This window comes from Pipra filicauda, unplaced genomic scaffold (genome assembly GCF_003945595.2).
Source record: "Pipra filicauda isolate LSUMZ 115617 unplaced genomic scaffold, ASM394559v2 scaffold46_size3722508_pilon, whole genome shotgun sequence".
NCBI lineage: Eukaryota > Metazoa > Chordata > Aves > Passeriformes > Pipridae > Pipra > Pipra filicauda.
In genome coordinates, this window is record NW_024104609.1 from 73,515 (window position 1) to 100,758 (window position 27,244).

At 52.2% G+C, this 27,244-nt stretch overlaps 1 protein-coding gene and 1 long non-coding RNA gene across 8 annotated transcripts in view; one reads left to right on the top strand and one right to left on the bottom strand.

Moving 5' to 3' along the window:
- Positions 1 to 27,244, top strand: part of ZFHX3 (zinc finger homeobox 3) — a 208,970-nt gene that overhangs the window by 61,397 nt on the left and 120,329 nt on the right. The window contains exon 3 of one of the 3 annotated variants that reach the window (XM_027715968.2): positions 2,081 to 2,387. The exons of 1 other annotated variant lie outside the window; for it this stretch is intronic. The gene's annotated coding sequence lies outside the window, so the exon portion shown is untranslated. Of the gene's footprint in view, positions 1 to 2,080; positions 2,388 to 19,507; positions 19,701 to 27,244 lie in introns of those variants that run through there. One more of the 3 variants, XM_027715965.2, reaches the window with a different exon arrangement.
- LOC113985309 lies at positions 11,992 to 16,239 on the bottom strand. Of its 5 annotated transcripts, XR_005565397.1 has the most exons (4): positions 16,165 to 16,239; positions 15,731 to 15,807; positions 12,745 to 13,218; positions 11,992 to 12,289 (listed from the first exon to the last, which is right to left on the bottom strand). It is a non-coding gene; the product is annotated as an uncharacterized LOC113985309 (long non-coding RNA). The 5 variants fall into 5 exon arrangements; XR_005565394.1 differs by lacking the exon at positions 16,165 to 16,239 and having other exon boundaries at positions 15,731 to 16,156; XR_005565396.1 differs by lacking the exons at positions 15,731 to 15,807; positions 16,165 to 16,239 and adding an exon at positions 14,153 to 15,266.

Consider the following 27,244-nt stretch of genomic DNA (forward strand, 5'->3'; position numbering starts at 1 on the left):
AAATGTGGGTGCACAAGCTCAGCCCTGGGCCACAGGTAACACAGATATGGATTAACAAAGGCAGGTGATCACTTGTAGGAGTGAAGGGTTGTCTCCTGCATCATTATCAATGGAAAAATAAACGCTCTTGGGGCTAACACTGTTTCCAGTATGAAGAAGGAAACATACAGTGGAACTCAACCTTTCAAATAATCCTTGTTCTGAGGGGTCTGTATTCTGTCCCCATGAGCAGGTTCACTTTATGTTCAGTTGTTCTGACACTGCTCACATGGTCCTGAGAGTGACCATGTAAAGTCCTGAGGAGAAGCCTAAAACCAAGTGTGCTGATGTTGCTCCCTTCTTGTCTTGCGCCTCTAAAATGTCCTGGTCTTGGCATTATCTTGAGCACTAAATGTTACAGACATGCTCACAAACAGCTTCTTGCTGATTTCTTAGTTAATTTCTTCAAAAATAGCAATTTTGCAAGTGGATTAGTTCTTCAGCATCCACTTAGGATTTTTTTTAGACTCATCTTTAATGCGTCTTCGCAGACACAGATAGTTTCCCCTTTTGACTGAGTGGGCCATCTTTGTTCAGCATTTGATTGGAAGAGATAGGAGGTGATCTTTATTAAACTCTTTAGTAAATGTGTGAGCTTCCTCCTGGCTGCCTTTGAAGGAGAACTTAGAAGAGTCTTTGAATCTGTGTTTATACACCAGTTTTCAAAGAAATATTTCTTTTAGCAAAATGCAAAATTGTAACAAGTTGGTAACCTTAATAATTGCATTGAATACTGCAGAATTAGCTTAAAATAAATTTTTCCTTCTTGAAATGAGATTACATTTGTGCCTGGATCAAGCAACTCTGCACCAGTCTTGAACTCCTTAAAGATGAAAATCAGAATAACCACTGCAATACTGAAAAGGCAAAATGAGAACAGAATGGCAATTGGCCAGTGTTTATGAATCACAGAATATGATCATGAAATCACAAGAATAACCACCAAAAGGTAAATAAATTACCCAGCCTACCACTTATTTTCATGTGCAGTTTGACACAAAAGCTGAAGCCATGAATGATTTATACCTGTTTTAACAATAATACTCATTTTCCTGAAAGATGGTCAGCACTCAGGCTGCTGTGGGCACTGTGCCAGTTATTGAAAGGTTAATGTCTCAGCAGCAATACATTAAATTATGAATTATACCAGTCCCAAAATGGAAGGTTATTAGCTTGGTATGTTTAATTAGCCCGGCTTGAACTTTGCCATCTGCAAGCACTGCCCATCACTAATGCATGGCCACGTGGGATAGGAGGGGTGGGAGTGGGACACCAGGAGCAGGTGACCTTCCCCTCCGGGTCAGCCCAGCTCACCTGCGGAGCTCAGAAACCCTGAGCAGGGCCCAGGGCTCGGCCACGCGCTCAGCTCCGATGGTCCAGCACTTCCTGCCGCGCAAAGCACATGGACACACCAGGAGAACACACCTGGCTTCCTCCTCTGCCCTCGGGGCCAGTTACCTGCCAGAGCATTGCAGTGATGTCTGTAACTTCTCAGGAGAGTTGCGACCTAGTAACCCCAGACCCTCCTGTGAGAGGAGAAGGGAGATGGGTGAAGGCCCAACACGTACCTGAGCCATGGATGTGCCAGAGATGCTTCTCCAGGGAGGGTCCGTGGTCCTGGCAGGAGTTGGAAGGAGGCTTGGGGAGAGCGGCGGCTGCGGGTCAGCGCTCGGGGATGTGGGAAGCAACAGCCTGCCGTGGTTTTATTTGCACAGCATCTCCTGCCAATAACTGCACAAGGCTACAATATTTAGCTTTTCAGTAAATATTTAAATTTTACTTCTTTGCTTATTTATTTTTTTTTAAGAACAAACAGTAAATTCTGTTGATTTTTTATTAGTTAAGATGACATGATGCTTTGGAAACATGATGCACTAAGTATTGCCATAAGTGATTACTCCCCATGACTGCAAGGGTGCTCTTGGGGGGCCATGTGCTAAAACCTGAGTCGGAACCATGCCCTGGAAAGTACAAACAAGGGGCAAGAACCAAAGTTGTAAGGGGCCAAACACAGACATATTTTTAATTTTTCTTTTTGTAGATAGTATAACTTTGCCAAGGAGGAAAGGAATTTGGATAGAGTTAATATCCAGCCTGTGCAGCTTCCACGAGCTGGACACTGAAATGAAGAGAGAGTTTATTCATTCCCATCCCGACTCAGCCCACCAGAATTAAAAGGCATTTTAACCTGCAAGGGAGATTGGGTCAGATACTTCCCAACCTGCCTATAGAGAAGGCTGTTTGATTCCTCTGGCTACCAAGTCTCCCCATTTCTGTGTTGGATGTGAAGAGTAAAGAAAGAGTCTGGCGGGAATCAGGAGGCATCTAAGCATCAGAGACAGCACCAGGTAGAGACTCAATTCCTTTTTCCTGATATTCTTACAGTTTGCAGTATATACATTATTTCTTCTCCTGCCCTTGAGCTTTTGCTGATTCCCTCTTCTCCATGTCGGTAAAACCTCTGTACTTGTAGTTCTGGAGCAGGTGGCATGGTTGGAATATCGGAGCAATACGTATTAGAGTGAAACCTACAGACAGAAATAGAAAGCAAATGGAAGATGAATTGATCAGGGGAAAGGCAGAGGATGGAGGGGATAAAGTAAAGGCAGAGAGAGACACAAGTAATACCTTGCCTGTGTGCTATGGTAATTTATTATTTTTATATGGTGCCCAGGGTGTACAGTATCTGTTTTACTGAACAAATAGAAAAAAGAGTTCTCAGCCTCAAACAGCCAACATATTAATTTACTGTGTGACAACCTAACGAAACGAGCAACCAGGCCAGTGTGACAAGGAATAATTTAGTGCTTGTGGAGCATGAGTAACTTTACTATTGGTATCCTTGCCATGTGTATGGCATCCGATGGATGTCTCTTGGGTTTGTAATAACTTACTGTGGAAGAAAAGTTTCCCTTTCAGTGGAAATCTGAGTGAGAGGGTGTCTGAGGGCATGGACCAGGCTTGTACCTGGAGCAGCGAAGAGGCTGCCAGATCAGTACACTGGGAGGGAAAGAGTGAGGACCTGACCCCCAGCCTGGAATGGGGGGAGCACCACAAACCCCTGACCAGGGGTGTGGGGATGTGTGCAGTGGGCCCAGACATGGGGAGAGCAAAGGAAAGGACTCAGGAGGGAAAGCTGGAGTGTTTGCTCTGAGCCATCTCAAGCTGGAGTTTCTAAGGAGCCATCCAGCCGGGGCAGCAAGGAGGTGACCTGAACCAACACGCTCCAATGGGAGAGGTTCCAGTGCAAACCTGCCGTGACCGCGGAACCGGGGAAGCAAGAGCAGAGTTGTTTTCCAACACAGTTATTGCCACTTCAATTGCAGTTTTATTCCAAAAGCAAATTCCAAAGTTTTATGTCCATAAAGGTTTTGACATAAACAAGAAAGAAGTCAGGAAAGTGGTATGTACTGTGTAAACACTCCCACTTTATAATTAATGCTGGAGATCGGGGAGCAGGAATGGCTGTGCATGTGTGGTCATTCAGATTTACTGTTGCTCTGATTAAAACCTAGTTGGGCAATAATTTTATGCCCAGGTAGGGGCAGGAGGAGAGCAGGATGCCCCCAAGCAACCCATAAATAGTGTGGTGAAGACAAAGTGTTTATTACTTAGCTTCACAAAGGCTCCATAAGTGCTCTCCCAGGGTACCTATACTCGTACCCCAGATGCCAATTCTGCAAATTAGCATTATTTCTCAAAATCCTGTGTAAACAGAAGTCATTTAAATACTTGATTTCATCAGACGGAGTCACCCATAGAAACACCAGTCACTTTCTCTCCCTTTTGTGGGTGAGCAGAGGTTTTCCCTGCCTGGGTGTTCATTTCTCTTGGAATACTTTTACTGATGGCAAAGTCTGGCAGGGTCTGGGATCCACAGAGAACACATTCTGCAGGATTCTGTCCCACGTCAGTGCCCCATGCTGGTGTGAAAGCAACTATGGGGCATAAACTTTCCTGTTTATCACTGAAGTGTGCTATTTTGAATCTTCTGTTAGCAGTTTAAATTACTATGCCAAAAGTGGTTTCATAGCTGAGATGCACAGGGAATTACAGGGATTTGAGATCTTGTCAAAAGAGCATTGGGTTGTCCCTTTTTTGTAATGAGAGATGCCAACAGTGAGTTCAGCTCAGGCTTTGCTGATGGACTCTTGTTTTGTCATTGGGTGTCCTGCCACTAGCAAGATGTTCAAATTTTAGAAACTCGCAAAATTATTTTAATCCGTTTTTGTATGAGATTTCATGTAGAAACAGGTACCTTAGTTAACAGGGTAACAGTAAAAACAGAGTGAGAAAAACCCATAAAATCACTTTTACATGACAAAATAATTTCCCTAGATATAATATTACATATCAAAAGGTGAATATTTCAGGATTTTCCAGTGTTGCAAGTGTTGCATTTTAAGGATGCCTGTCTCTCCTGCTCAGAGGCATAAACATTTAATACTGAATTTTGCAGGACACTGGACTTTAACATCCTTATGGTAGATAAGTTGCCACTGACCAGGAGGACAGCACAAGGAGGTGTTGCATTTGCTGGGAGGGAGAAAGCACTTTTCTAGCAGTTAATTTCTTTTTTAATCATATTGTTTGGACCTGCTGATGTTTTGAATTGTGAGAGTTAATTCCAGAGAAATAGGGAAGGAAAAAAAGGGCAGGTGATGGTGATCAGTGGGGCACTGTGAAAGGACATGGTTTCATGGTGTTCTGGAAACACACCAGGAGGAATTACACCAACATCCGATCTCACATGCTCTGCTCCATCACAGCGAGTCAGTATTGTACAGACTGGGAAAATAGGACAAAAAGTGGGGAGAGTGAGCTCTGAAGTCCATTTCTGGTAACTTCCAGCTTACCCCATGTCCCACTTGGGCTGGTCCTTCAGCACAGACAGTGAGTCTGTGGCAGAGCTAGCAACAGAATCCAGGCCCCTGTTCCAACTCCCAGATCCTCGAGAGTATTTTTAGGCACTTAATGCCATTAATTTTATACTCTTTTTGGCCAAGGATCTTAGAAACAAGATCATGCTTCCTCCTGAAATAATTTTTGAAATCCTACTTGTGCACTCTTGAACAGCTTTTTTTCAGGGATCGTGTACAGTTTAGCCCTATTTAGGAATAAATGGGCTTAAAAATTAGTTTTGGGAAGAGTTTTGCATGGACTCTGCTTTTGTGCAGCCTCGAAGTGTGAATATGGATGGAGAGGAAACGGTGCAGAGTCTTTGTGTTCTGCAGGGCAAACGGTACCTATCTGTGAGGGGCTTTGGCAGCGGCCAGGGAGGGCTTGGGCAGCTCACACTGGCGTGTTAAAACTGACTGAAGAGGTGGAAAAAAATTTCTACGTCTACAGGTTTCTCCCCACAATCATATTTTTCGTTGTGCTAACTCAGCAAACCCAGTTAAGTCCTGCTCCTGCATCCTATCTATTATTAATTAATTGATTTCCTATAAGCTCATTATTTAGTTCACTGTGAGTCCATTGCAGTGTGCTCAGCTCTGCAGACAGCGGAGCAGTTCCTGTCACAAAGCACCAACACATCGAAAAGGCCGGGTCAGGGGAGGTTGAGATTGGACATTGAGGAAGTGTTGGACAAAGCTCTCAGGCACATGGTGGGATTCTTGGGATTGTCCTGTACAGGGCCAGGAGTTGGACTCGATATTCCTTGTTGGTCCCTTCCAACTCAGGATATTCTGTGATTCAGTGATTAGGAAAAACTTCTTCATTGAATGGGTTGTCAGGCACTGGCACAGGCTGCCCAGGGCAGTGGTGGAGTCATCAGCCCCGGCAGAATTTAACAGACGTGTGGATGTGGCACTTGGGGACATGGGTTAGTGGTGTCTTCGGCAGTGCTGGTGGAATGGCTGGACTCAATCTTAGAGGGCTTTTCCAACCCAAATGACTCTGATTCTACAAGGTGAGAGAGTAGCTCCCCCATGGCACAGCCACTCTTCAGTGAGCAGATGAGGAGAGTGTTTTTCAGTGACTCCTCTGTTGCTACTGCAGGAATGGGTGGTCTAGAGGGGGATTTGGGGGACTGGTCACAGGGGCCACCACCATGGGGGACAGGGACCCTGTGTGGGAGGAGTGCAGCCACCCCGGGGTGAGCATGGTTAGAAGGGTCTCTGTGTGGTGGTGCTGCAGCAGGCACGGGTCTGCTCCAGGTGTTGTGGGGCTCCTCTCCCCTGCTCAGTCAGGCTGGGGTGGTAAACGTGCTTATTGCAGCGCTAATGTCCTGCAAGTGGGATCCCACCTCCAGGTATATTAGAGTAATGAGTTCACACCTAACTAATGGAGACTTAATAGAGTTACTAATAGGCTGCCTTTTCCCCCCACGGTTTATGACCCCGCGGCCGGGGCTGTCAGGGGAAGGAGAGGTGAGAGACTGTGTCAGCCCCAGCTCGGCCCCCGGCCTGCGCCTGGCCCGGCAGCATTTCCAGGGACATCGTCTCTCCACCTTTCTGCAAGGAAAAATAAACAGTTTGGGGCTCCTGTGTCTTTATTAAACATTTCCTTTAAGCTGCATACTTTGGCTCCCTGCCCAAATGCACGAAGAAAGCGTCCACAGAGCAGCTCTGCCACGGGCGGCTGGGGTGAGCAACCCCCGGAGGGGCGAGCACCTGCGCCGCTGGCTGTGGCCACCGTGTGCCCAGGGCCACGGGCCATCCGGGCCTGCCAGAGAGCCCGATGTGACCAGCCAGGCTCGAGCACCGCTAGCGCCCAAGAGCGGCCCTGGGGAGGAGGGTGCAGGCAGTGAGGAGCGGGCAGCATGGTGGCCCCCGAGCATCGGGCTGCGACGCGGGAGCCAGGTGGGTGGGCAGGCGGCAGCGCCGTGGCACCGTGTGTGCCCAGGGCCATGGGTGAGGGGGCCGAGCTGCGGATGGCAGGGGCAGGGGCTGCCGGGCGGGGAGGGCAGAACAGCCGCGGGGCTGAACCTGGGCACCGTAGGCGTGTGCTGCACCCAGCGTGGGCACAGGGGGAAAATGGGCAGTGTCGTCACGGTGTGGGGCCACCATCTGCATGGTGGGGCCACCATTCCCGCGACGGGGCCACCATCCCCATGGCAGGGCCACCACCCCCGTGACGGTGCCACCATCCGCTCGGCGGGGCCGGGCCGGGCCGAGCGGACAGGTCTGTGCGCTGCCCCGGAGCTGCGGCCCCGCGGCGGGCGAGGCTCGGCCGGCGGCGGGAGGGAGCGAGGGAGGGGGCGCGGCGGTGATGTCAGCGCTGCCTCCGGCCGGGCGTTCCAGGTAAACAGCCGGGAACAGCCGGGGAAGGCGGCGGGGCGGGCCGGGCCGGACGAGCCGCCCGTAACCCCTTCGCGCCCGCGGCCGCCGCGCCGCTGCCCCAGGCCCGGCGGTGGCGCAGGGCCGGGGCTCGCCCGTGTCACCGGGGGGCTCCCGGCGTGGGCAGCGCCCGGCAGAGCCCCGGGGAGCACGGGGTGCTCCCCGGCCAAGGGACCCCACCGCTCCCGAGACTGGGACAAGGCCAGAGCCGGGCGCTGGTGGCCGTCACAGGAGCTCATGCAGCATCCCCAGCAGCTGAGCCCCCCCAGCTCGGCAGAGGCCAAGAATATCCTTAGTTTGCTGTTCCAGAAGTGTGCCTTCTCTGTGACGCAGCCCAGCAGTTAAATTAGTAACTCCAATGAAACCTATCAGTGCTGCTTTGAGATGAGGTTTCTAAATCCCCAGTCATCCCAAACAGCGTGTGGATAGAGCCACCCTGGAACTTGGCCCTTCGGTCCCCTCCCTCAGCATCCATCTCGACAGAAGGGATGCGCAGCTCTGTGCAAGCTCTGCCCAGGAACGGGCAGATGCCCAGCATCTGGATCTTCCCCAGACAGGACAGGGTATTTTTTTCAGACATTGTCCTGTATAATACTGTGCATCATCTCTATGTCTGTCCTGTCTGGAACAGCCAAGAGTAACTGCAAGGAGCTGAGGAAAACCCCCTGAGAGGCATTGCTGATGGCCAGGTGCCTGCTTCTCTCTGCTCAGCACTCCACTTTCCCCCCAGAAAACAAAGCTGCCGTCATATGAGTGCCCATAAAACGCAAGGCATCCTGAGTGCAGAGATTAGTGGTAATTTTACAAGGACTCAAATAACGCTGGTCTGCAGGGTGCAGCACTGCCTTGAAAGGGAACAGCAGACATTTCCCCTGGAAGCAAGTTTCCTCTTTAGAGCAGTTTACGGCCAAGGTGCAGTGTCAGATTGTGGCACAAATACACTGTCAGCCTTTGGGTTGGAAGACGGACATTTGATACCTCTTTCTGCTGCTGAAACGCGCTGCTCAGACCCGACTCCCAGCTCGGTTATTTTTTGAAGCATTATGTAATTGGATTGCATGGTCAGTAGTGCTTCCTTAACAAGCCTTTCAGCAAACCCTCTGCCTGCCACAGCCAATCCTCAACCCTTACATGCACACTTACTCACGCAGGCTCAATCTGGAGTAAACTCGCTGCTAAATACAGTTAGAAAACAGACAAAACCAGGCTGGGAATAGATCATCCACTCCCTGCGCTACGTGAGCCGTGGTTTAGCCAAGCTCTGGGTGCTGTCGGCGTCTCCCGGCCAAGGGGTCACCACTCCCTCCTCTGCCGTGCCTCTCCCTACTGGGGTAAAAAAACTGCTCTTTGGAGTATGGATGAGCAACTGAACCCAGGGCTGGTACTGCTGTCCCCGTCTGCTCTTGCCCTGCCGTGACAGCCTTGAGCTTTGGGGACCAGCTTTGGGAAACCTCTCTGACGGCACTCAGGCCCAGAGTGACATCTAGGCCTTTATGCCAGGTTTCGGTGTAAGCTGAAGGGCTGAATTAGGAACCGAGGCTCCAGACACATCCCCGGGCCAGGCTGGGCACCATTCCCACAGCAGGGCCTGGCCGGCTCGGCCCTTCTTGGTGTTTTCCAGGATCGTCCCTCTCCTCTGGCCGCTGTCAGCCCGCAGGTTATGGCTCTGCTGACTCATAGCTTCCTGTTTGTGATTGCTGACTGGTGGCAGCAGTTGCAGAAGCAATAAGACATATTAAAAAGTGTGAACTTCCACTGGGACCAGGAGATACAATTAGGGCCGTGCCAAGAAATACACTGCAGCAAGCTGCTGTTGAAAGGGATGCGGAGCACTGCAGCCCCCTGGTCCCTTGCTGCAGGAAGTAGGAAAATGAACATCACTGGCCTTTTATCATCTCTGAACCCAAATAAAAATTGTGTTTGACTTCTGAAGCTCACTCTGGCTCTTTTCCATGCTCCTCCTCAAAGCCTTTGATCCAGCCTTCCTGTCTGGGTCTCCTCTACCTGCTGCTGCTGAGACGTAGGGATCCATGTTCTGTGCTTTCACCTAAGACTGATTTCCACGAAAAGCCTGCATGAGCCTGTGTAAAGGGGCTGCTTTAGAAGGCGTGCACAATGTAATGTTATTTCCATTCTTTTTTAATGGGAAATATCTCTGGGGAGAAGCATGAAAGTATATGGAGAAGGTGCTCTTTGATCATTAAGATCTAAATGTAGCATCCAAACTGCGTGTCTGTTTCTTCATATTATGCTGAAATTCATCATAAAGTGCTGATCCTGGGTGGGCATTTTCCTGTTTCTCCTTCCTCGACTTGAGCATTTGGAAGCATTGCCACCAGTTTCATCTCCAGCCCTAGTGAGGATTGCCTCCAAAACTCTCTCTCCATCCTGTTGTTACTATATATATATATATACACATATATATATATATATCAGCCTTTCAATTTGTTTTTCAGTTCTATTTTTAGCATTATTGTCAAAATGTACATTCTGGTTATTCAGCTGAGGACAGGAGGTGGAGAACGGCATTCTATGGACTGTGTGTCACTGGAGGATGGAGCATGTGCTGAGGCTGGTTTTTGATGGATTGAAGCTACAGTAGTATGCAGCTAAGAAAAAAACCTTCACTTTCATACTGCCATTGGACTGCCTTTTTTTTTTTTAACCCTGTGACAGCCACAAGGCTGAGAACTGGCACAGAGAACACAAATTAAGGGAGGAAAAAAACCCACCCCAGAACCTTAGTTATTTCAACAAATACCAAAAGTGGATTGAGAGTGGATGAAGAGGAGGAGGAGGCAATAGTGAACACACAACACGGTTCAAGCTGGCAAGGAGCCCTTTCTTGAAGAATGTAAGTTTAACCTTTAGCATTCAAGTGTCTGGGCTTAAGTATCATTATGAGCAATACTTTCCTCCAGCACAGCCTCTCCTGCCTGGAGGAGGGTTCTGTGCAACCTCATCCATTTTCCCCTTTCCTGAGTATAAAAATATGTATTTCTGGCTGCATATGCTCAGCCAAGTCCCTTCTGGTGGCAAAGCCTCTGGGCACAGTGCGGGTGGCCCTGGACAGGCCCAGGTGAGGATCTGCCCTGTTCAAGGGGACTGTGGAGGCTCTGCCATGGCTCTGGCCTGATGGAAGCATGTGCTTTGGGGTTCACTGGCTGAATTGAGGTTATAGATTTTGTGCCCTGGACTCACAAGTGGTGCTGGCTGGGGTGGGGGGTCCCTGCCAGGGTGCTGCCTACAGCCAGCCTGTGCCCAGGCCTCAGGCTGCCCAGCTCGGGCAGAGCTGCAGCGGGTACCTTCCACTTGTTGTGGCCACAGGAGGAAAGGGGATCTGCTGGCAAATTGCTTTTGGGAGAACCGAACTGAAATGAGGAGGGGGGAGGGATGGGCCTGGTGTTGTCATTTTCGTCATCACCCCCCCCCAATGCTAACCTCACCTTTTGATGGAGGCACATAGAAAAAAATTAGAGAGACAGCAGCAGACAAACATCAGACCTGGCTGTGGACAGGCTGGATGTGGCCCCCCCCCCCCAAATCATCTCCAGCTGTAAAACACTTCAGGGCTGATACAAACCACACGCAGCCCAGCCATAACCCAATCTGCAAAGCTGCATTCCAATAAAAAATGCAGCATGGACCTAAAAGAAACAGTGCCCAGGATTCCTGCTGGGCTGGGTGCTGGGATAGGGGTGACCCCTCAGCCCCAGCTGGGGGCTGCTGTGGGCAGGGGGGACAGTGGAGCCTCCCTAGCCCCCGCCACAGCTCCCAGCACAGCCCTCCCAGGGCACAAATCAAAGTGGCTGTGGCGCTGGCCGGGAGGGCTGGGGGCAGCCGTGGGGTGCGTCGCGCTGCAATCACAGCCGGGCCCCCGTTCCAATAAGCACAGCTCGCGTCGCCGCAAATGTCAGATGTGCTTATGTTAAATACAGGTAATATCATGGCGTGTGGCTGAGAGCGTGATTCCTGCAGATACCTTGTCTGATGAATTTTGCATCTCATGTTTGTGATTTTTCCGTGCAAAGTAGTACAGGTTTAGAGGAATAAGAGCAGATATTTACAAAGAGATAACGATGAACTGTTTGATTAACTGCAGCAAAGATGCTATGTCAGATCCGATTGCTTGCTGGTTACAACTCAGGGTTGGGGAACGTAGTTACTATATAGTAAGTACAGCTGGTGCTGGTGCTTAACTTAGTGAATAATTTGATGCAGGTGTTCCTGCAAATCTGCAGCTTAATTCTGAAATAAGTCGGAGGGGAAGAAGGCGGATGGACTGTTTTCCAAGGAGCGCTTGGTACCTGGTTTGTGCTGAGATGAGAGGTTTGCTATGCTGTCACTGCTCCTGGCCCACAGTGGGGAGTGAGCACAGGATGTGCCAGCCCTGGACCGGGGTCCCTGCACTATCGGCTCCGCCTGACAGACCCAGACTGGCGCCCAAAACAAGCTAGGTTGTCTTAGTCTCCCTACTGACACACTTTGAATGCTGTGGAATCGGAATGTAATCCAGAATTCCTCTCAGTGCTGAAAACATTTTTTTTCTTTCTAATTCTGTGGGAACTGTAATTTTATTTTGTAACTTATTTCCCTCTTTTTTTCCCTTTAAGATGGTTCTCAAACATTTATTGTGGGATTTTTCATTTAAAATAGTTTTCTAGGGAAATTGCTGTGACAGTGATTTAATTGTTTAATTAAAATCTGACATTGATGACAACATAAATACAATAGGCATGAGGTGATACAGGCATTAAACAAGTGCAATTGTGGAATACATCCATAGAGTACTCCAAGCACAGGGAACAGCTCACAAAGAAACGATGTTCAATATTTATCAGGTTAGTGACTCCTAATTAAATGCCAAGACTTTTTTCTTCATTTCTCTCAAAAAGCCAAGAAACATATAGATGTATTCCAAGTGTTTATTTCCATGGCAAACACATCCACTCCTCTTGTGTTATGGCCTGCAAAACAAGCAAATGCACATTACAAGCCTGCTGGCTGACTAAGGAGTGTTTACTCAGCCTGGCTGCAGCAGCCTCGCCAGAGGTTTGGAGACAGCTGGAATAGCCCACAGAGGTCCCGTCAATCCCACTGCCTAGAGCACAATGTCTTTTAATAATCAGGTAAACCCCCAGAAATAAATTGAAGACAAAAGAACAAACGTCCCTTTGAACATCCCCTCCAGCCCAAACCTCCCCAAATCCTACAGCATTTCTTCTAGAGAAATGCACTCCCCCCTCCAGCATCCCCACTCGTGTCAGCAATAAGGGTGGCAGCCCCAGCATTAACCAAGGGGAACATGCCGCCAGAAGAAATTCCTGCTGTCTGGCCAGAATTGCTCAGCAATGTGGCTCTTCAGCCCTGCTGCATTTCTGCATCCCAACAATGACCACGCTGCTGTTGGAATATCCCTTACCATGCCTCTTGCTGGGCGTCTCTAAATGGTATCAGCTCACTCCTGCAGCTCGGCCAGCCCTGTGCAATCCGTCACCGCCGATCGCCTGCCCTTTCCCCTTTCCAAACCTGGAATAAACGCATCTGCTCCAGCTTGATTCCCCTCAGTCTTCCCCCCATCTCCTGCTCAACTCCACACAAACAAACTTTCCAAAGGAAAAGCTAGCTTACCTGGCCAGTGCTTTGGGCATAAAGTCATACAAACTGATCAAGGCAGACATCCCAACTCCAGCACGGGGATTTGATTGCAAATTTCCATTGCAAAGGAGCAGAGGGAACTGGAAATCTGACAAATGCCTTCAAATTGACCTGTGTTTCCACAATGCACGCTGTGTTTAAAATGAATGGCAGACTTTATCATTTGGAGCTCCTTCAAGGACTCTGGCCTTCCATGCTTTGTTCTGATTCTTCAGACACATTTCCAAGAAGCACAGAGCTGTGGAAGTGGATATTACGGAGATTTTTTCTAAGCTAGATCTCCCCTCTACCACCAATAATTTTTAAAGCCTGAATTTAAAAAGATAGCCTGGAAATTTATTTTTTTTTTTACTATCCCCATACATCAGCCCCTTGTGCACCGTCGGCCTCCGGCATCGCAAAGCCTTGGCCCGGTCCCCCCGTGCCAGGCGGCGAGCAAGGGAATATGCTTGTGGCTCCCTAAAAATTCGACCGAGTCAAGTGCTGTCACCACGGCCCCATGCAAATCTGACCCACCCCAGCCTCAGGGAGCTGCTCCCGAGCCCCCTGGCAGCCAGGTCGTGTCTCCAGGGGAGAACCCAGGAAACTGGAGCTGCTCACCCCTGTTTTACATGTCAGAGATAACAACCATCTTTGCCGAGAGTCCTGTCCAGAAAGCCATACGCGCTGCCTCAGAAAAACATTTTGCTTCAAAGTTGTTCCTCTTAATTTGTATACATTTCTACAAATAATAACTTTAAAGCACCGCTATTCGTTCCATCTGTTCAAAATAACGGAAATTAAACTACAATTCTATGCGCAAATACATCAGATATACCATGAGACAAAAAAACGGGTTGATCTAATAATTCAGCTGTGTCTTTAACAAGTTTCCTATGGGAAAAATCAGTCTTACTTTCCCTGCAGATCTGATACTGAGAGCTTCTTTCTGCTAAGCACATTAAAAGCTATTTGAACCCAAAATCCCATCTATGCGTGTGCAGAGATACATGTATAGAAACAAGAGGCACCCGCACTATTGCAGATGAGGCTGTATCAAGATTTCTAATTAAAGCAAGGGAAGCCCCTTCTTGTATTTTAGCAACCAGATTATCTTTTTGTCTAGAACAAAGAAATCTTATGGAAAGCAAATTTTCTAGAGGAGACACGCATGCACATACATGTAATCATACCTAACAATTTCTGTACGAATTATCCCTTAATTCCTTGGCTGCATTTCGGTATTTGCGTAGTGGTTTTATCCGCTGGTCCTGCGGCCGTCACTTGCTCCTTCCCTTCTTTTCACACACAGCCTCCCCTCACCACCTCTTTTTGCACCTCGGAAAACTGGGAACTCTCCCGTTCCCCAGCCTCCAGACGGCTGCATCCAGGACGAGGGGCAAATCTCTGCCATCCGCTCATCTGGCTGTTTCCCTTCCCAGCTTCAGCTCCTGCCTTGCCAGGAGTGGAGGGAAGATGTCCTAGGACTTGACCCCAGGGCAGAGCCTGCTCGGGCTGGACCAGCTCCCAGGAGGGCGGGGGGCCGCAGGGCGCGCGCCCCTCTTCCCGCTTAACCTCTCCGCTCCCCTGAGCTGGCGCCTGCTGCCCTCCTCCCTCCCGGGGCAGTCGGGCTCACCCCGGGAGCGTGACGGGGAATGCCGGAGCAGCGAGGGGCTGTCGCAGGAGGGCTCCGCGCAGCGCGGCCAGAGGAGCAGCAGGATCGCCGAGCAGGGGGATGTTTGGTTTGTGTTAACTACCCAGACAGATGCACTCCGGCATGTTTGCCTTTATGGGATCCATATGTTGTCATGGGAAATTAGAGGACAGCAGCACACAGCCAGAATTCACGATGCAAGCACAGAGACAACATCCATGGCTCCAGCCCGCGCCCGCACACGTCCCTGCGGAGGTGCCTATTTCTGGAGCATCCACAGTTGCTCCTTTGCTCCCCAACTTCCCCACACGTTTCCTTTTGCTTTGCTCTGCAAAAAATGTGGCCGCAGGCAGCACCCACTCGCAGCCTGGGCCACTGGATCCACAGCCTCTGGAGAAAAGAGGCACTTCTAAGTTATCCCAAGTGCTAAAGACAAGGGTTACTTTATTCTCATCTCAACTTCATCCTCAACCCACACTTGGTTCATGTTCAGCAAACAGTTACAAATTACACGCACCTTCTCAGACAGCGCACTGAGCAGCCCTGAAAAATTCCGCTTCCCCCAGGGCTCCGTGGTTTGGGGGTTAGTTGGTTTTTCTTTTTTTTTTTTTTTTGCTTGGCATTTGTTTTTGTTAGGGTTTGGTTTTAGGAGTTTTTTGGGTTTTTTTTTTGTTTTGTTTTTTTTTTAAAGGCAAGTACATTAACAATTATTCTTCCATAAAGCCAGCTAGACGTATATCAAGCAGGGACTGACAGATTTTTAAGGGCAGCTTTTAAAGGCAAACTGGTCTCATACTGGAGTCAATCCAACCACCAGGACTCACACACAGCACACCGGGATCACCAGGTACACCAGGGCTGCAGGTACAACATCCACAGAACTGTGGCACCTACCAAACCCTAAGTCTTAAAACCTGTGACTATCTCTCAAATGCAAGACACTTCCCTCAGTGCATCAACAGTACAGTCAAATTCCTAATCACCCATCCTCTTCCTTCACTCCCATCCCACTTAAAGGGACTTGTCAAAATTCCAAATGACAACCCCCACATTAAGAAATAGGGATAGCTCAAGACATTTCATTAAAATATTTACTAACAAACATGCAGTTTATTACCTTGCAGTATAAAATACATCTACATTATGGTTCTCCCAAATGGAAAAACTGACCGCAACTGCATTCCTTGTTCAGAGCTATGAAACAAACCCGGAAGTTAGTTATTTATGTTATTATGAAAATAAAGAAAAAAATTTTTAAAAAATGAAGAAAAAAAGAAAAAGCTTCTTTAGATTTTCAAGACAGATTATTTAATTCAGCTGCATTTCTGCTAGTAATAAAATAGCCTCTTACAGAAAGATGAAAAAAACATATTCCTGAAGCCTGGATAGAGGCTTGTTACTGGTTCACCTCCTCCTAAAATTCAAATTCCACGTTCCCAGCAATCATCTACATTTTTTGCTAGAGCTAGAATGGGGAGGGAAAAGCTGCTGGAAATAAAAATTTTAAATAATAATCGCAGATGGACCCGAACAGAAAGTGAAAAGCATTACCGTAAGGCTAGAAAAATATTTATTTAATCAAAGCAGAGGTTCTGGTGGGACTGGAGGAATGCTGCATCCTTTCCTAAAAAAAAAAAAAAAAAAAAAAAGAAAAAAAGGAAAGAAAAAAAAAGAAAAAAAAAGAAAAAAGGGTGGAAAAAAGAGGAGGGGGTGGGGGGAGAACAGAGAAATCACTACACAACAACGAGCAGGGCACAGCCGCCTCCTGGAGTTCCCCATTGTCCGGGGCTATAGAGAGCCCCAGAATGGCATTAAACTCACAAAAGGCACATTGTGCGGGGGACAAAAAAAGCCCCTTCTTCTACAATAACTTTTAGCTTCTTATTTTTAGAAAATGACAAAGCTGTTGCCAGCGATGGCTGGTGAAACCTGTAGCCCGGCTCCCAGCGCGGCTGGCCGCGGCCGCATTGATCCGCCGGCCCGCTCGGAGCGGCGGCCGCCAAGTTTGAACGGGGCCGGGCCGCGCCGCAGGGATGCTGCGGGGATGCTGCGGGCGGCGGCTGCGGGGCCGGCGCGCAAAGTTGCGCTCGCTGCCGGCCGCAACTTTCCCGGCTGCTCCCGGGGAAACTTCGGCGGCGGCGGCGGGGGTCGTCCCGTCCCAGCCCGGCCCGGCCCTGCTCGGGGCGGCGCGGGCCCCACCCGGGGTGCGGGGGCAGGTGGCCCCGCGGAGGTCCCGCCGCCGCGGAGCGGTGCGGAGCCGCCGGCCGGCCCCGCGCCCCCTGCCCTGCCCGGCAGGGCGCTGCGCGGGCAGGGCGCTGCGCGGGGCCGGGCCCCCCCGCCGCGGGCTGGGGGCCGGCCGCTTGCCCCAAGTTTCGGTGCGGCGCCGCCGCCGCCGCCGCGCTCCCCCCGCCCGCTCCTGCGCGCTCGCTCCCTCCCCCGCCGCCTGGGCTGAATCTTATTGATCCAGAAGGTGGCTAATTAGCCCTTCCCGTCGTGCCTGGGTAATGAGGCACATGCGCACTGCACTAATCAGCCATTTTTTGCAGGAAACTAATTAGCAGAATAAAGATCCAAAGAGTTTTTTTTCTTCCCAATCATCAGATCTGAGTCCGGGCGCTTCCTGCTCCGGCGACCGCCAGCCCCGCCGCCCGCTCCGCTCCGCGCCCGCCGCCCGCTCCGCTCCGCGCCCGCCGCTCCGCCCCGACCCGCCGCCGCCGCCGCCGCTGCTGCTGCCGCCGCCCGCGGCCCCCTCTCTCCGGGGGGCTGCAAACTCCCCGACAACGATGCTGCTGCTGGGCAGCGGCGGCGGCGGCGGCGGCTCTCGCTCGGCTCCGGCTGCTGCCCCTGGCTCCCGCTGCTGCTGCCCCGGGCCCCTCCGCGGAGCCCCGCGCTCCTGCCGCCGCAGCCGCCGCAGCCTGCATGGGATCTGTAGCCCCCGCGCCGCCGCCCGGGATTAAAAGCGCCGCCGCCGCCGGAGCAGCGATCGCGTAAGTGGCAACTTTTCTGCCCTGTCCCCCGCTCGGGCTCCTCCTGCTCGGGGCGCCCGGGCTGCTTTGCATGGGGCTGGTCCGGCCCCCCCTCCCGCCCGCTCCCACCCACCGCCCCGGATCCCCCAGCAAACTTTGTGCCGCTCGCCGTCCCGGAGCCCCGCCGCCGCCGCCGGGGACGCGCAGGTGCCGGCGCCGCGGGGGCCGCTGAGCGCCCGCGGACCCCCCCGCCCCGCCCGCCGGCCATGGCCGCGGGGCGCGCAGCGGGCGCGGAGCGGAGCGGGCGCGGCGCCCGCCCGGCCGCTTTGTGCACGGCGAGGCCGGCGGCGGGGGCCCGGCCCCGGCCCCGCGCGGAGCCCGCGCCCCCCGGGACCCCGCCGGGCCGCGGCCGCTCCGGCGGCCCTCGGTCCCCGCTGCCGCTCCGCGCCGGGGACGCGCTGGAAAACAAAGGGGCGAAGAAAGTGCCGAAAACTGCCCCGGCGGTGACGGGCCCGGCCCCGCGGAGCCCCGCACCCCGCGGCCCGCACGGCCTGGCCACGCACAGTAACGGCGGTTCTTGTTCCCCGCGGGCGGCTCGGTGCGGGAGCGCGGCGGGGGCGGGCGGCACCGCAGGCCGAGCCCGCTCGGGGCCAGGGTTAATGACTCGGGGCTGCAACGCCCGGCGCTTATCGCAGTTACGTGAAACGCGGGTCTCTGTCGGTCCCCGCCGGTCCCCGGGACCCGCCGCGCCCGGGCTCTCGCTGCCGCACGCACCCTCCGCGGGGAGCGTGTGTGTGTGCCCTGGCTGTGCACGGCGTGCGGGGGTGCCACGCACACGCGGGATTCATACTGTGAATTATTTATAATTTAGGTTGCGTTTGTTTGTGTCTTTAGTTGTTTGGGTTTTTTTGTTAAATTGTCCCCACCTTTTCTAAAACACCAACCAAACAAAAAAAAAATTGATTTCTAGCAAGATCTGTTTCTCCCTCCCGCTGTGCTCGGGGCTGCTCTCGGTGTGTCCTGGACTCTGTAACGCGGAGTCCCCTCCGTGCCTGCTGTCTTTCTCCTTTTCTCGCTCCTGTTTAATATGGAGCAATTTTCTGGAGGCTCGGTGACTCCCTCCTTAGGGTCACATTGAGTTCGAATCCGACTGAAGGTGCAGGAATCCTGCAACGGGGGAAATAAGAGAATAGAGAGAATGGGGTCAAGTTGGCTGCTTAGAGGCCAAAACTCCCATAGCTGCCTTTAAAAATATATGTATATTTGGCTTTCCTTACCATATTACGGATTGCAGCTTCCCTTTTCAGGTATTTTCCTTACAGCCTAAAGCCCTTGCTTCCTTTTGCCTCCCCCCCCCCCCACACACACCCCCGTTAGGGGAGAAGTGGGGGGAGGAGAGAAAATAAAAGGAAAAGAAATGGGGGGGGGAGAGGGGAAAAAATAAAACCCATTGAGTTTAGGCAAATAAGGTTTGGTCTCCGTATCCTATTACAAAGCACTTTGAATATGCAAGACATCACACAAGACCAGTTATTCCAGTTACGACAAACTTAAAAAGAGAAAAAAGCGAGGCATGTTTAGATTGTAATTTGTTAGAGCAAGATTCATATTTAAAATTCTGTCTTAAATTTTTTTTTTTCAGCCTTGCGTTGTATCCAGCCTTTTTCTGATGTCTGGGTTGTTGGGGTTTTTTTGCATTATTATTATTATTATTATTAAAATCTTTCCATCAAGTTTAGGAAGACCGCTGCGAGCAACACATTTTCTGTATTTTTGTTCCTGTATCTCGGAGGAGAGTTGGCAGGGATTCTGTGGTTTGCAGTTACACAATATGTTATCATGTTTTTAATCACTAAATCATTGCAGTGGTTATAGATTTACAGTCTTAGGGTATTACTGAGCGGTGCAGCGCAGCCCGTGTGTGCGGGGACATACAAGAGCATGCCGTTAACATGCTCGTGAACTTTGCTTTTAAATCATTTCCCGGCCGAGCCGCGGCGGAGCACGGAGCCGGCGTTTTGGCATCACCCCTCCACGCACTTGAGGAAAGTTTGTGCAACCCTCCCGGCAGGGCAGGAGCTCCGATGGGCGTCGTGCGCGCCCTGTCCCGCGGCGCTGGCGGTAAGCAGCGGGTCAGGGGGCGCGAGGGGCGGCCGGTGGGCCAGGGCCGCCACCTGCGTGGCCGGGGGGAGCGGGCAGCCCTGCCGGCTACCCTCTGCTCCCGTTTCCCCCTTTATTATGTAACAGAGCCCTCGGCAGCATTAAAAATTCAGCATTACAAGCTGATTGTAATGCTCCCTCATTAGGGAGCACTGTCTGGTCCGGCGCTGAGCAAAAACGGAGTGTGGCTTTTCGGCTGCTGCAGCGGCGGAGGCCGGGGAGCAGCCGGGAGGGGGGCGGCTGCCGAGCGGGGCGTCCCAGGCCCCTGGCAGCAGGATCATGCTGGGCTCCCCGCCGCTGTGCAGCAACAGCCCTGTGGCCAGGCCCAGGGCTCACCAGGCTCCTGCTCTGCCGACAGCTGAAGGCTTTTTCCCTGCACGGCTGCCCGAGCTGCCTCCCGCCCGGTCCCCCTCCGCAGGCAGCCTTGACTGGAACAAAAGCAAAGAAAAGGCACATTAGAGGGGAGAGAAGCTCTCTGTCTGGCCGGAGAAGTTGCTTTGCTGTATTTGTATTTTTTCCCCCCACTCTTTTTTTTTTTTAACGCAGTCATTTTGGGAGCAGAGGGCAGCAGGAAGTTGGCTCCAGCCCCTCTCCCGTGCAGCAATGCCGGCTGCAGCAGCGCTCGCCCTCGGCCGTGGAGCCCCTGGACCCTTCCTCCCACCCTGACGCTGCCTTTTGTTCCCGCAGGACCGAGCCAAGGTTCTGCTCGGTGGGCCGAGGCAGCGCGGGCAGCTCCGCGTGCCCGGCACCGTCGCCTGGCCTTGTTGTGGCCGCTGTCACACCAGGGCCCGGTGGTGGCCGCTCTGACAAAAGCGAAGGCTTGTGTCCCTCTTTTATCTCTCCGCTTTGACCCCTCCGCCCCAGTTGCTGTCGGTGTCGTACTGGAGGCCGGGAGCAGCCCGGGGCAGCACATTTCCTTTGGGCCTGGCCAGCACTTGAACGGCTTCAGTGGGGATCGCTGAATCTCAAACTGATGGACACACACGGCTGGTTGTGTCAGCCTCCTTGTTAACACCTCCTTCCGCTTTCTAAAATAACAGTAATAGCAATAATAATAATAAAAAAAAGATGCTGCATGGAGAAGTAGAAAAAGGACTAGTGGGCTTTTAAATTGACTTTATTCACATGCTGTGTTCTGTTCTGTGGGGGCTCGATCTCTTGTGGGATCATTTCCCTGTTGATGTCACTTGCTTGTATGTGGTAGGAGAGTTTTCGGCAACCATCTTCTGTGGATGCTGCCGGCAGTGCATGCTGGCCTTGCCGTAGTGCCAGGGCTGGAGGTGTGTTTGCACTGCAGAGGAGATCGGTTTGGGACGGATGGGCTGGGGAGAGGCCGAGTGTTTCATGGCTCTTGTGTCCCTTCACCAGAGCGCAGCCAAGGTTTGGCCTTTGTGTGGCTTCAGGGGCTGCGTGCCAGTGGGCACGGCCGGCTGGCAGGAGAGGTGTACTGTGAACAAAGCTGGGTCCCGCCAGGTCCCCCTGACCTGGCCGCATGCTGGATCCCTGTGCCGCTCACGGGCTCTTGCAACTGATGACCACAGGGGCTTTGGCCTGGGAGAGGCCCCCAGGGCTGCAGCAGGTGCCTCTGGGGGCTTGTCCCCCTTGCACTGCTCCTGATTCCTCATGGTGGGTCATCCCCCATGCCCTCTGGGAGCTCCAGGGGGGCTGGCTCCACTATCCCTGGGGCAGTGCAGGGCAGGGGAGGACTGGAGAGAAGAGCTCCTCCCTGGCAAGTGGGGCTGCCCTTCCCTCCTCCCTCCTTCCTCACCAGCTGAAATTCAGGCCGGGCGTCCAGCGCATGGCGGCGGTGATGGGGCTGTCGAGGGCTGTCGTGGCAGGAGAGTGGGAATCAAAACATCTGTGCGCAGGCCTGGGCGCCGCAGCCTCTAATGGTTTTGACGGAGCTGTTGTGGTCTGTTGTCTGGAAAATCTGCATTCTGCGCCGTGCCCGAGGGGGCCGCGGCACCGCAGACCGTGGCGGTACCTAAATATAACCGCCTCGCGCCGAGGGGTGAGGTGAGGGCAGCGGGAGCAGGCCGCCCGCCCGCCTCCTGCTTTGTCTCTGATCTGCGATTCAGGCATTTTTGTTTGCTCCTGAGGTTGGGTTTGTGTGTAGGCAGGGATTGGAAAAATAGATAAATTCCAGCTAGTTTAAAAAAAGAAAAAAAAAAAAAAAAACCAGAAAACAACAAAAGGGTGGATGAGTCGGGCTTCCCTCACTGCAAACAGCAGTCCTGACGCTGGGTCCGGGATCCTAATAGCCCTGGCTGTCCTGGCTGCCCGCCTTGGTGTTCCTCCTTTCCCTTGGAGATGCTGCAGGTCTTGCTCAGGTCCCATTGCGCCAGCAAGGAGCCAGCACTTCCCAGTGCTTCCTTGTCAGCTGCGCTGGACAGATGTGTCCATCTGTCGGCGCGGGAGGTGGATGGTCATCGCCGCAGCAACGCTGGCTGTGCGCGGGCGTACGTGCACCAGGTGTGCACGGTGCGTGTCAGAACTGACCGTGAGCACAGTCCACGTTCACTCCCACCTGAAATTATTTTTCAGTTGGGGATGTCAGGAAGGGAGCTCTGTACAGGCCGCAGCCAGCGGTCGCTCCCAGCACGTCCCAGGCACTGCTGAAGTGGAGGGACTGCAGGATGATGGTGGGTGCTGCTGGCAGGCCGTGGCCACCCGGCTTTGCCCTTGAGTTTGCTTCTGGGAGAAAGACACTTGGCTGTTGATTGTAATTTCATTATGTCACAAGTGCCAAACATGCCTCTCGCTAAGAAAAGGCCAAGAGGAGCAGCAGTATTTTTCTATTTTCCCTCTGGAAGACAAACATTTTGCAATGTTGCGAATTGTGTGGTGCATGTTGCTGTGGAGCAGGAGGGTGATGGCCCTGTGGTAACCAGGCTTTCAGGTATTAAACCTGGTGAGGGCTGAGCCATGTGAGTTCCTCTGCTTGATGGGGATGCTGGAGCAGATGATGTGCATGGCAGCTCTGGTAAAAGGTTTTCTCCTGTCCTCCCCCCTCCCTGGTATCTGGGAAAGTGCAGCCTGCGGGGCCTCCAACACATTAGGTCTCAGTAAGTGTTTATTTTCATGGCCCAAGCATACCTGCTGGAGCATCAGTCCCCGCTTGGGGAGGATGGGAGCAGGCGTACTCTGGGAGCTGCTCCCAAGCCTTCAGGTCCAGGCAGCAGAGCGTCCTGCATCCCACCTTGTGTTTACTTCGTACTTCCAACTGCAATTCCCTGGCTGGTGGTGGCCTGGCTCCAAAACAGCTGTCTGGCCTAGTTGGATTGCAGGGTGTTTAACCTTGCTTTTGCCATGCTGCCACCAGCTGCCTTGTGCAAACACCATGGTGCTCACCGTAGAATTCAGTGCACGTGCAGAAATACTGATAGTAACATGGCAATGATGTGCTTGATCCTGCTGAGTTGGGTGCTGGGTTTCCTGAGCGGCTGTGATGTCTGGTAACAGGCTCTGAGGGTTTTGGTCTTGTTATAATGGAGTTGAGGAGGTTGTGAAGGCACAGCTGGCTGAGCTGCAGTCAGGTGCAGGTTGTTTGGGCTGAGAGGTGCAGTCAGGTGTGTGTTGTTTGGGATGATGCAGTATTTGGGGGTTCTCTCCCAAGGTGGATTTGCTGAGGTATGATGTGGTGGGAAAGTGTGCTGGCAGGCCTGGAGCTTGGTTCAGAAGACTGAGCAGGGGGAGTGCATGGAGCTACTTGGTGTCTGAGGCACAGGTTTGAGAGCTGCAGAGTCTGCAAAGCAGCACTGCTCCTGCGGCGTGGAGGTGTTCTGGATTCAAGCTGTGCGCAGCAGCTTGTGTGTTTTACCTGTATCTCTGGTGTTACAGAGGCTGGTGCCCAGACCCTTGGATACCTGAGAAGCAGAGCAGGGGCTGCCCCAGCTGTGTCAGGGTGTGGGAGGTTCCCACAGGATGGCTGCAGAGGCGATGCTGCCAGGCCGTGGTTCTGTGGGTGTGCGCTGTTGGACAGCACTGGGTGTCAGTGCCAGCCCAGGAGCTGGTCTCAGATGAGCAGTAGCAGTGTGCCCATGGCCACTGGAGTGGTACCACCGGGTGGTCTTTGCTCCCAGTGCGTGTCCCCTGGCTGGGCTGAGGTGGCTTTGTGCTGCTGGTGTGTGAGCGAGCAAAGCCCAGGAAGCAGAGGGCCGATGGCCACCACGTCCCCTCTGGCTGGCCACTGCGTCCCCGCGTCCTTGCGTGGTTCCCATCACAGCCCCTGACTGTGCCAGACAGAACTGTAGATGTCAGGCTTTGCACAGAAAGGAGAGCGGGGAGGGAGGGCGAGGAGGAGACACAAGCGCGCAGCAGCAGGGCTGTGAGGTTCAAATTAACCTTCTGCTTTGTTGGTGTCGAAGCGAGGCGCCTCGGCCCCCGGCACAGTGCAGGTCACACGCCCACCATCATTCACATGCAGCTACGTGGAGCAGTGGGGCCAGGAGCAGGGCATTGCTCCCCAAAGGTGCTGGGGACAAGGGACAGCAGGTGCCAGAGGCAGTGTTGGGCCCAGGCACTGGAGGTGAAGACACCCAGTGGATCCCAGGGGCCGGCAGAGCTCACTGTGTCCCCAGGGCCCTGCAGTCAGTGCTCTTGCGTCCAGCTTAGAGGAACAAGTGCTCTGGCCTTTCATCTGGGAATCAGGTCTGCAGCACCCAGGCGTGTGCTCCTCCACAGCTGTTTCAGGTGTCAGAGCGTAAATTTCTCCTTTTTAATTTTCTCCTGTTAATTTTGTCTCCTTTAGTCTTACATACTTCCTTCCCCAATTCCTTTCTTCTTGCTGTTTTTCATCTTCCATAGAGACAGTTAAAAGCAGCTTAACACCGTGAGCTTGTTTGGAAGTCAGAAGATCCGTTTCGGCTCTGACGCTGACTTTGGGCAAGGCACCAAGTGTTTGCCTCAGCTGGAGGATGAAACGGGCTGATGCGTAGTTCACATGCAGGGGCTGTAAGTGGGGGTTAATTATGAAAAATCGTGACATGTCTTAAATCCCCAGAGCATTGTTGAATCCTTAAATTTTAAATGGGGGTGCCTGCTGTGGGCAGCTGCAGAGCAGAGGGGTCGTTCAGAGTGGATCGGCACCTCCCGGCAGGGTGGTCATTTTGGAGGCCTGTGCTCTGGTACTGGAGAAACCGGGCTGGTTGATCTTTGTTTTGTAACACCTTTTTATCTCTCCTGATGTTGCTGCCTTCTGGAGCACAGAGCACTGGGGCAGAGGACTGGTCATGTTGGCCAGGATTTGTAGTCTGGGAAAGTCCAAGCCTAAGCAGAGCCACATGTGAAGGTGTAGGCAGGTTTATGTTCTGAGCTCCTGTTCCTCAGGATGAGCTCCTCTGGGCATGGCATTGGGCCTGCAGCACAGCTGGAGGAAGAGGCACTGTGGCAGAACGTGCCAGTTAGGATGGTTGTTTTATTGGCCAAGGAGTGAGGATGGTGGACAAGAAGCACGTGCTGCCCCATGACAGGCTGGTGCTGGAGGAAGGCTGGCAGGCTGGTTTTTCTGGCAGTACTTCGTGGCTGGCAGAGGGGAGAGCAGGTGGTGTGCCAGGCATTGCTGCCAGCCTGTGCCCTTTTCTCGCAGTGGAGCAGGACGTGTGCTGCGTGCTGGCGTGGGACACCTGGCCCCGGGGAGGGCAGCCAGCACCGCCTGCCCCTCTGCTATTTCAGAAACTTGGTGAATAGCAGTGCCTGTCTGAAGGAGCTGCCACAGATTTTTTCCTTGGTTGCCTTATTTTAACCAGCCTCTCCGCTGTTTCCTCTTTATTTTGAGGGGTGTGGAAGTCTTGGAGATTTGCATGAGATCCTGGAAATTCCCCAGGTGGTGGGTCAGCTGCCAGCGCAGCCCTGTGTGAAAAGCTGCCTTCACAGCGGGCTTGCAGTGGTTTCACCTGGAACTGCAGATGCTTGAGCAATAGAGCCAAGCTCTGGAAGCACCCGGAGAATTGCTCGGAGCACATGGAGGAGGAGGGCTGGGGTCAGCCTCACAGCATAACTGACTTGTCTTTTCTTGAAACCACCCAGCTGTGCCCGGGCTGCAGACCTGGTTGCCAGAAGCCCCTTGCAAGGTCCTCCTTCTGTTGGCAGTGAGACTGGAAGTGTCTAACCAGCAACTCCTTCAGCCTCATAGCATCCTTTTGGGTCTCTGGAGTGATACTCCACTCTTAGGAGTGGAGATTTCCTTCCTCTAGTCTGAGTGGCCACTGGGCTGTGCAGTTGTCTGGTTACTTCAGGCAGGAGCTGGGTATCAGGACTCTGGTTTTGATTCCTCCAGCAATCTTTTTCTCAGTCCCTTCTTGCTAATGGGTGCAAAGCACTTGAAGTAGTAATGTTCAGCAGGATGCTTTTGATGAGGTTCCTCAAGAAGCACTGGCTGTCCTCTGGAGCTCTGAAGTTCACCACCACTGGAGAACACAGATGGAGAGGTGTCAGCCAGAGCTTGCAGGTGTTTTACTGCTGGTGGTGCCCAATGAGTCTCCTGCATTTAAAAATGTAAAAAAATGTAGAGAAACAGAAAAAGCTCCAGGCTGCATTGAAACAGACCCTTCCAGGAGGTGGAGGGTGGTATTTTGGTCACAATTTCCCCCAAGCAAATATTTGGGATACTAAGAGCTGTGTCTGTGTCTTGTTGGAGGCCTTGCTGGACTGTGTGGCAGGACTGAGTGCTTTCTCAACTCTACATTAATTTACCTTCGTTAAGACTCAGCCTTTATTGCGGTTGCCTGAATGTTAAACAGTTCCGAGTGATGCTCTTGGCCGTGCCTGAACAGCACAGAGGAGGGGATGGCAACCTTGAGTCAGCCCCATGGTCCAGGTCTCCATAACGATCCCTGGCAGTTCTGAGCCCCAAAGATGATGCTGGTGACTGCTGTGGGGATGGCTCCTGCCTTCCTGGTGACTGGAAATAAAAGGACTGGGTGTCTTAGGGTGCAGATCATTTACAAAAGGGGAAGATGATGATGAAATAAGGCTTCTTTTGATAGAAGCAGCTACTGTGGTTACTGCAGCAGAAAGGACAGAGAGGTGGTTCTTTAATGTTCTCATGGTATCTTGAGTGTAAATGTTTTTTTGTTTGTTTGGGAGTTTTTGTTGTTTTATTTAAAGGTTCCTTCTTCCTTGTATGAGCCTCTTGCACAGCAGAGGAAGAGAAACACTTAACAAAAATAGAACCTGTGTTTGCCTAAAATGAGGTTGCTGTGGCATGTTTAGGACTCAAGACTGTGTGACTTTGAAGCTGTGACTGCATTTCACGCTGCTGATACCCTTTTAACTGTCTTAGGTAAACAGTACGATTGGACTCCAAGAAGTGTCTGGTAAAAGCTGTGCTCAGCTCCTCGTTCTGACTGTTTCAAAGGTTTTCAGAACAAATACCCTCTGCTTACCAGCACCCTTTCTACTTAGGAAAGTTTACATTGATTTATTATTATTTTTTCAAAGGATTTACTTGCACATTAGAATGCCCCATGGACATTATTTTCAGTTCAAGGAGGGTTTATTTTAGT